Genomic DNA, 9925 nt, shown 5'->3' with positions numbered 1-9925 from the left:
CCTACATAAACAAAACAACCTTCACTTATTTCTATATAATGGTGATTTTAGACAACAGAGTTATTCGAGTGCATCCGTGGCTTTACTGCCGACGTGACAGATTCAAGACCATTGTTTTCGCATTGTATGTTTGCTCTGCTGTTTCCCTCAAATAAACGTATTATAGTAAGTGAATTAGTTAATGAAAATTTCTCCTTATTGTCCTTAAATAACATCACGTTATTTTTTGTTTTCTATTGCTGGCGATGCTTTCAATTCTGTATAAATATTTTTATTTCTTTAATAATGGAGATTCATATTACATTACTATCCAGAAAAGCTTAAATTTCTTATCGTTACTGAATTTCATCACCGTATAACACGTGTTGAACTGCGACGATAACAACTTTGTTGTAGCTTCCAGTTTGCGGAACTGGCGGCCGTTTAGGGGAGGGCCTTACACTATGGATAGGCGTGGAGGGGGGTGAATGGGCGGGACTTGTTCCGGGTGAAATCCTAGCGCTAAGGGCACGTCCAGCGGACTACAGGCCGGTTCCCACTAGAGCGCGGCAGCGCGTCGTGCGGCAACGGCAGCGGCCTGCGTTTTCCGCTTTGACGCGGCGGCTCGCGGAATTGGCGTTCCCACCTGGAAGCGGCAGACGCTAGCGGTAGCCAATGACGGACAGCCACTGAGGTACGGGGCGAGACCCACCGAAACGCGCGGTGCGTTTGATTAACTATGTCTTACACCTACCTGAAGGAAAGACGAAGTTGGGTGAAGACATACCATGTTTTCACTTTCTGTACAATGTACTCTTTCACATATTTCATTATTCATGTTTTCTCATGTCACCATAAACAGATTTGATGACTACCGTTCATGATTATTCACTATCTCCTAACACGTTGAAACAATGTACGACAAAAGAGATTATTCAGATAGTTAAGTGAGACAAAAATTTAAAATGTGATACGGTAGCAGGTACAGGAAAACAGTAAGAACACAAAGGCTTGGGGGGAAGGGATGAAAGTGGAAGCCACCAGATAGAATTTCGCACAGAGCATAATGTAATCATCGCCAGCACCTTGCTTAAGAATCATGAAAGAATAATACATATTTGGAACAAAGTTTTCGAAACCAGATTTTAAATTATAAGACATTTCCTGGTGCAGACGCAAACCTACAATAATTTATTGGTTACGAGCTGCGGTTTACAACTAAAGAAACAGTAAACGGTGGCAAATTAAGGAAATGGAACTTGAATAAGTCAAGACCCACAGTTATTCGATAATCTTAAAGTTACCGTAATGCAACGACTGACTGAAACAGAGGAAGGAATCCGCTAGAATATGAATGGATATCTTTGAGAGAAGAAGTGGTCAGTGCAGCAGAGTATGTGAACGGGAAGAAGGTACAGTAGAAATCGTTAGATAAAACGTGATATATTAAATTTGATACGAAGGAAAAATATAAAAATGCAGCAAATAAAGTAGGCCATAGGAAATAGAAATGTCTAAACATGACATTGACAGAAAGTCCAAAATTGCAACGCGATTTTGCACTTGGAAAACATAAGGGAATGAAAATGAGAAAGAACAAAGTAAACTGTGCTCAAAGGAGAAGCAACTGTCAAGAACTCATTTGGCAAGTCAGAACTAAGCAAATAAGACAAGGCTAGAAAGTGGAAGGAATATGTAGAGAGGAGAGGGGGAGGGGTTGTACAAACTAACATAAGCACGATGTTAGATTCCTGTGAGATGTCTGAACACGCAAGGCAATACTGATCCTACCACTTAGCTAAGTAGACACACTGAAGAACTGCGAAACTGTGTTTATAGCATTTGCATGTTAAGAGAAAGGTTTTGACAATCTTAATTAAAACATTCCTTGAACCTCTCGAGATGTCATCGATAAAACACAGGGCCACAAGATTATCTACAACTTGTACAGAAACCAAATTGCATTCCTAAAACTTGAGTGACTTGAAAGGGAAGCAGTAATTGAGAAGGCAGAAGTAGAGAGGATATAAAATGAAGACTGTGAATAGCAACAAAAGCGTTCTGAAAAAGAAAATTTGTTCACATCGAATATAAATTCTAATGACTGGGTACTATTTTACAAAGGTATTTATGTGGAGTGCGGTATTTGTGTGGAGTGCAGCCTTGAATGTAAGTGAAACGTGGGCGATGAACAGTTCTGTCAAGAAGACAATGGACGCTTTCAAAACGTGGTGATCAATAAGAATGCTGAAGATTAGATGTGAGGATCATGTAACTAAAGAAGAGGTACGGAATTAAATAGAGGAGGAAGAGGGGTAAGTTGACAAGACATATTATGAGGCATCAAAGATTGAGGACAAAAGGGGTTGGGTGATAGTATTCTGATAATAATCATCTGTTGAAATGCTAATCTACTATTTTATCTATTAATGTAAGCAGTGATTTTACTCTTCCATGCACTACTCCACAAAACATTTAAACCAAAACTGAAATCAGCTGAACACCAAATCTTTCAACCACTGTCTGACAACTACTGCATTCACTTTCAACTTTCTATAACTATCACTGGCTAGCCACACACACACATACAGATATAAGGAGAACAGAAATAAACAAACATTAGTTTTCAGCATATAATTCTTTAGGTTGGCAACATGTATATAAACAAGCCAAACAGGAAGGGACATGAAGTGAACACACTGTAGTTACGACTTCAAATCAGTGTTTTCGGTAAAATGTCTACAGCTAGTCACAGAAGAAAAAAAAAGAACATGAAAATGTGCTTATGTTCCATAATCTAAGTTTTAGTTCAACCTCCAGCATGTGACCAGGTGAGGGGAAACGCAGATGTCCGCCAAAAACTCGATTCACTGTAAGTAATCAATTATTCACGTAAAAAAAATGTGAACTGTTTTATGATCTGCAAGTATCACATATCAAAACAAAACTGAATCATTCTAGATTCCACCGAAGATGCCTTAAAATAAAAGGCGAAACGCGTCTTGAACCAATAAAGTAGACTGGATAAAGAAAAAAACGTTTGTTACTTCCAAAGGAAATAATCAATAGCTGTAGATAATTAGCAAATTACATCTTATGACATACCAGCAAATTAGTCTCGGTTTAAGTTCTCATTACACATGCTATTAAATGCTGTTTAAAAAAATCATCTATCCCTTCCGAAAAAACTGTAGTTTCTTTCATATCTTGGTAGTTAAACAGATTTTGGATATTTATCATGCGACGAAATACATGAGTTTTTACAAGTTATCGTTTGCAAAAAAACACGTTTCGATTTCTTGAACCGTTTACGAAATTTGCAGTTGATACAACCGCATGGTTTACGACGAGCAGGACGAAAGTATCGGTCGCGTAGCGAGCGACCCGCGCGCGGTCACCGCACAGCCCGTCCGCCGACATATCATCCAATATCTCGAGAACGGTGATAGCTATCGTTCTGCTCTCAGCTTTAAAAACAATTTCGATATGTTGACTAAATTTCATACGCAATAATGTGTTACCTAAAATGAACTGTACGCAAATTCCACCCAAAAAGAGGTCATCATTTAACCCTACATTTGAGCTGCATTCTTGCGGGAAAAATTACCGGTTTAGCTCACCTTGCTGTCATCTGTTCACAGTACCAGCACAGCACGTATGCTGATGTTACAAAGTCAGATCCCTCATCTAGACTGCTTCCCCTGCTGCCCTTCATCAGGAACCATATTTGTCTGGCCTCGCCACACATACTCCTCTGTTGTGGTTGCACCTATGGTATAGCTATCTGTATCATTCTTCTTACTCCTTTTAGTGTTACAAGACCCCACTGCCATTTTGAACTATGTACTTCACAAACCACTAAGCACAGGAAACAAAACTAGTTGCACGAACTATTCCCGGAGACTATGTTGCTTGTATAAAGACATGTCCACAACTAGATGGTTACATAAGCTTATAAATGAGTGCCACACTCCTTTGTTGGTCGTGGAAAAGCTTTTAAGTATTAGCAGTACTAGGCTAATGGCTTGTGTTGACTCTTTTAGTGTCAGCAACAGCAAACATTTTAATCAGAATGTTTTACTCAGTATCTAACATTCCTGAGTTAAAAGCCAAAGATGGAGCCCTACTATGGACAGTGGCCCCATTTCAGCAGCAGGGAGAGTAACATCTCCCTGACGAAAGAGGTATGTATTGTGCAGTCCGAAGGCACGCGTACCTACACATTCAGGTATAAAAGCCTAGGCACTGGCGAACATAGCAAAGTAAACCTTACATGGCAGTGTCTGATACAAAGCCTATGCAATATCCAGAGTACTTATGTAAATCCAGTGGCTCGGACACTTTTTTCGAATGCCAGACATATGCGAGTTCTCAGCTGTAAAGAGTTGCTTTCCTTTTGTAAAGTAATATCTGTGATTTCTAGACAAAAACTACACTGGAAATTCATTTGGAAGGAATAATCATGACAGCAAGAAGTGGCATGGGAACTGAGTGACGAAAGGCAGTTTTCCACATGTAACAAAAGTGATGCTGCACCAAGTGGCATGACGGCTGATGCAGCACGGGCACCATGTGTATGCTCCTGTCAAAACTCTAGTGACACCGTTTCCAGCACGGCATCTGCGAGTATTAATAATATGGACACTGGTGCTGTCATTCAGGTTAAGTCATTAGAAATGAGCAGTGAATACAATAAGACAAAATGAAAGAATAAATGTATTTGGGAGTGGATTTTAGGCAGAAATAACACAGTGGCATCAAACTAACTTATGAAGGAAGTAACACTCGTAAACAAAGAGCCCTTCTTGAACCACTTTTTAATAATAAATGCCAATTTCAAGTACTTGTACAGCTGACTTGAGCTCTATTAAAAAACCCTTTACGTCATAATAGGAGTATTGGTTCAAGTGAAATTAGAAGTGAAACTTCAATATTTGATATCTGGCGAGCACCTGCCATCTTTCCAATATGTACTCCGGTCCCCCACACATACAATTTCAATGTTCTTGTGTGATGGCATTTGACAGCATCCCCCCTGTCGTTTAATGACAAAAATATGAAGTTGAAGAATATTAGATCAGACTTGTGACTGGAGTTGCAACTCAGCATTTTAATCTTAAATGAACAGAATCTCCAATCTTAAATGAACAAAATTGACAAGTCTCAAGGTAATTTCAGGAGGATCCAAAGTAAGTGTGACAGGATGGTGCTTGTTTACAATATATATAAATGATGCAGTAAAACAATGTCAAAACCTCCATAATGATGCTTTCAGATGATGCAGTTGTCTATAAGATGAGAGCCAGAAGCCTGAAGTAAGGAGGACATGTAGAGAACTGATGAATGGTACAGGGAATGGCAGTTGACCTTGGACATAAGTAACTAACATACTGCACATGCAGAGGAGAAGAAATCCACAACTGTACAACTACACTACTGATGACTAGTTGCTCAAAACATTATCAACCATAAAATATCTAGGAGTAACCGTCCACAGCAACCTAAAATGGAATGACAACATAAAACAAATACTAGGAAAAGCAGATGCCAGACTGAGATTCATAGGAAGAACCTTAAGGAAATTCAACTCATCTACGAAACAAATGATTTACAAAATACTTATTCAATTCTTGAGTACTGCTATCAGTATGGTGCCCTTACCAAATAGCATTAATAGAAGACCTAGATAAGATACAACAAAAGGTTTTGTCAAGCGATCGTTTAGTCAGTGCGAGACCATTGTAGAGATGCTCATCATAAGCTCCGGTGGCTGATGCTACAAAAGATGTTTTGAATGGGAGAGATGTTTACTACTGAATTCCAAAGAGTACATTCTGGGAAGACTCGTAGTTCCTCCCACGTATACCATGCAAAATGACAACAGTGAGAAACTTCAAGAAATTACAGTTAATGCAGTTGTTTACAATCATTCTTCCCACGTGTCATTCATGAATGCAGGGAAAGGGGGGAGCAATTCATGATACCAGAAGTACCCTCTGCTACACATCGTTGGGTGGTTTGTGGAGTACTGATGTACATGCTATTTACGATGTGCTTAAGACTCATTTAAAAGCAAATATTTTCATTCTTGAACTTCACATCAGTTACATAAGACGATGTATTAACAGTTATTCTATACCAAATTTTGGACTAATGCTTTGTGTCATTTCACAAATAGACACTGTAATTAAGTGGTTATTTCCTTTATTAAAAGCTACAGTGAAGATGAGACTATACTGCCAACAGAAACCTGATTACTTTCTTTCTCAAATCCACTGGGCAGGTGTTAACAGCTTTCATGCTGCCAGAACTACAGTCTCAATATATTGCCAGTATTGCATTAATTTTCACAATTTGTGGAAGTGAGCTGTTTAAAATTACAACTCACCCTTCCCCAATTACTCAACAATACTTATTTACAGAAAAATCTTGTCCGTGCATTGTATACTTTCGCCCTGTAAATCAACCATCTCGTGTAAATCCATTAGCTACCAGCAAGCTCAAATGCAAACAGTTAATATTTTCTTCCTCTTAGAATCCACACCATGTTGTCCTGGGTCAAGGCAAAAACCATTTAGAATAAGCACACACACTGTTGCTAGGGTTGCTTGGTTCTCATCATACAGAATGAACATTCTGTTGTCATGATAGCTGTGCAGTTACCATAACAGGATAAAATGACAAAATTTTTTGTACTGGCTGAAGTACAGTAAAGGCATTATTTTTATCCAACTTTCACAACTATCTCATTTGTATCTTCAAGAAACCATGCAATTTTTTTAAGACACACAAAAGGAAGTAACAAGTTTTATACTTTATTGATTTAAAACTATAGAGTTGCTACATAATTTTCAGAAATCAACCTTTTTGGCACCAGAAGGATCTGCAAATGATACACTCTTATAACTTTTCAGCATTGTTGTGTCTGTTGATGTAGGGATAGCAGATGCTTCTTGTTTGAGCTTGTGCAGTATGTACATCATAACCATGGATATTTTAATACTATCATGGTGCTTCGAAAATCAGTCATGAGACAGCAGTAGTGTCACTCGAGTGATGCCACAGGAATCTGAGTATTTCTACAAGCAACTTTGGTGATGCGTATCAGGTGTTGATATTGGTGACAACCAGTTGAAAGAATAAAACGGGAAAAAGTGTGTGGGTGCCTGTGAGGAGTGTGAGAAGTAGGAGTTAGTTTGGTGTGGATTGCCCCCAAGTATCGACTGTAGTGACAAGGAAGTGTAAATGAGAAAAGAGTATGACGGCATAGGTTGGGATGTCTGTTGGAGTTTTCACAGTTTAAGGAAAAGTGCTAAAGAAACAGTAGTTAATTCATGGACGGGCCAAAGGCATTTTTTGTCCATATGAATTCATGAATTTTTCCGTTTCTGTAACTATCTTCCAGATTGGCCAAAGTTTCTACGGAAGTCTTAAAAATGAATGAAAGTATAGTGAAAGGAATCACCAATGATAAATAAAGGAGCTCCACTGAATCAACACATTCATCTTAGAAGTCAGTCTTTTTTTCCATTACATGTTTACAGATATTGTAATAATGTTCCTGTATTTCCAGTGTTCGTTGTAATCTTTATGTGGTAGGTGTACATGAACGGAAAAGGGGTTCATCTAATTTTATTTTTCAAGCTTCCATAATTGAAAACATAACTTGGGTTTAGAAAATTACCACTGTCTGATAGGGTGTACCTTCTATAGTGCAGCTGTCAACTCAGTTTCAGTTAAGAGACATTGGTGAGTTGTGTTACAGGCAGCTGAACATGAATATCAGTGTTTACGTGCTTAAATAAAGTAGTAATACATCAAAAGCAAGGAACATAGAAAGTCGGGGAGGCCAAGGCTCAAATACAATCAGCAGATTCAAATGGATGTAAGTTTAATAGTTAGATGGAGAGACTTGCACATGCTAGATTAACATGGAAAGCTGCATCAAACCCATCTTTGGACTCAAAATCACATCAAGAACAAGACCAGCACAACAACAGTAGAGGATACAATATGTAACTGTTTGGCACAACAGTAGTGATTTATCCCCAGTCAGAAGCCATTTCCGTATCTATACTGACTGAACTGCTTAAAAGGCATACTTATTTGTATTAATAGAAATGAAGGAAAGCAGTTGTTACTTGCACTTTCAATTTCGTACTAAACACAGACAAGAAAAGGTTATCTGTGCAAACAAATGTCTAAGAGTGTATTTACAAAGGCCGTAATTTACAGCAATATTTCGCCGCAACTGTGCTGCAATCAATACCACCATGTCATACTGGAAGGCAATATCTATCTCTATCAATGTGTGTAAATGTTTCCTCTAACTCTCACCTTTTGTTTTCTACTTCTCTCAATATAATCTCACTTTTGTCCGAAAGTTTATGCTCATAAATACAGCCACTTCTTCAGGGAATTTCAAAAATGTGGCTTGTCTATGACCAGAACTGTGGGATGTCAAAAGTAATGTACACAAAGATTGCAGTTTCAAAAAGTACATTTGGCAAGGCGATGCCAATGAGTCTGGAATCATGCTTGATTTTGTTGTGAGCTTTATCAAGTATGTTTCTGTGCGCTTGTGGAAAAAAAGAAAACATAAGTGAATATTACAGTGATATCCCAAACTTACCTTAACAAAATCTTTCAGCAGTTCTACCAAGGCAGTGCATACTTCTGGTACTGAGAGGCTTATTTATGAACAGTTCACTTAAAAGAGGTACATTACATTTCTCTCCTAATCACCAGCAGGTAAAAGCTGAAGGGTGGTCACCAATCAGGTTGCAACTGGTATACACTTTCATATTTGTATCACTTTTATAACAACAAAAATAAGCAATTACTAACAGTATAATGTAAACGGATAGATAGAAAAATCTACTCTCCAAGTGGCGGCAGGGGAACACACACACACACAAAATGGTTAACTTTCACAAACTTTCAGAGCCAGTGGTTCCTTCTTCTGGCAAAAGAGTTGAAGGGGAAGAAAGAGAGGTTATGGAAAAGGACAGGAGAGGTTTAGGGAAATGGATACGGTTCATAAAAGTCACTTAGAACCCCAGGTCAGGAGATTACATATATTTATCTATAATAGTATTAATTACAACAACAATTTGTTTATATGCTGAATTTGGAAGCCAAATTTAGATTTCAGTACCATTATGGGACATCATTTGTCTAATATCAATTAACTGTGTCAGGCCTCTCTCAACATTCATAGAATTATTTTACGCCTCGAATTTTCTATTTTGAAGCATGTCTGAGGAATTTCATTAATTTTTTAAAGAATGACCATCAACAATGATATGTAGTATACTCCAAACCATAAAATTCTATAGATACTGAAGAAGCCTGACACGGTCCGAGCAATATTAAACACATAAACCAGATAATGGTACCAAAAACAAAATGTGTCTTCAAAGTTCATCACATAAACAAATTATTGTAGAAACTGAACTATTATAGACAGATAAATACAATTTATACTGGTAGTTAACCTAATGTCATTCTGTGCTGGCATAAAACAACATCCTGTTTGTTACACACTCAAACTGTTGGATGTAAATGCTATCTGTTATCAAGCAGATTCCCTTAAAAAGCAACACATCCACCAAGCCCAACTTCTCTTGTTCTTTCTAACTTTACTCCCTGTAAATGTGAAGGCAATAGATTTGCACCCACTTTCAGTTCTTCATGTTCATGCATTTTGTGGCAATAATGTAGTTGTGTGAACACTTCTGGCCCAGAAATATACTGCCATAAGTATTGCCGGACAATAGTGGCTGCTAATGCTGTATACATGTGGCTAAAATTAATATGGCTGTAATGTTGCTGGACAACACTGTTGGATAAATAGTGGAGAAATATGGAATTTTTATGGCTCATGTAAACATACCTCTAGGCAGACAACAAAACATACTAGTTAACGGTTCATTATCTTTAAACA

Source organism: Schistocerca serialis, chromosome 2, assembly GCF_023864345.2.
Source record: "Schistocerca serialis cubense isolate TAMUIC-IGC-003099 chromosome 2, iqSchSeri2.2, whole genome shotgun sequence".
NCBI classification, from domain to species: Eukaryota; Metazoa; Arthropoda; class Insecta; order Orthoptera; family Acrididae; genus Schistocerca; species Schistocerca serialis.
The sequence above is the reverse complement of the archived record's forward strand: the minus strand, read 5'-3'. Positions refer to the sequence as shown.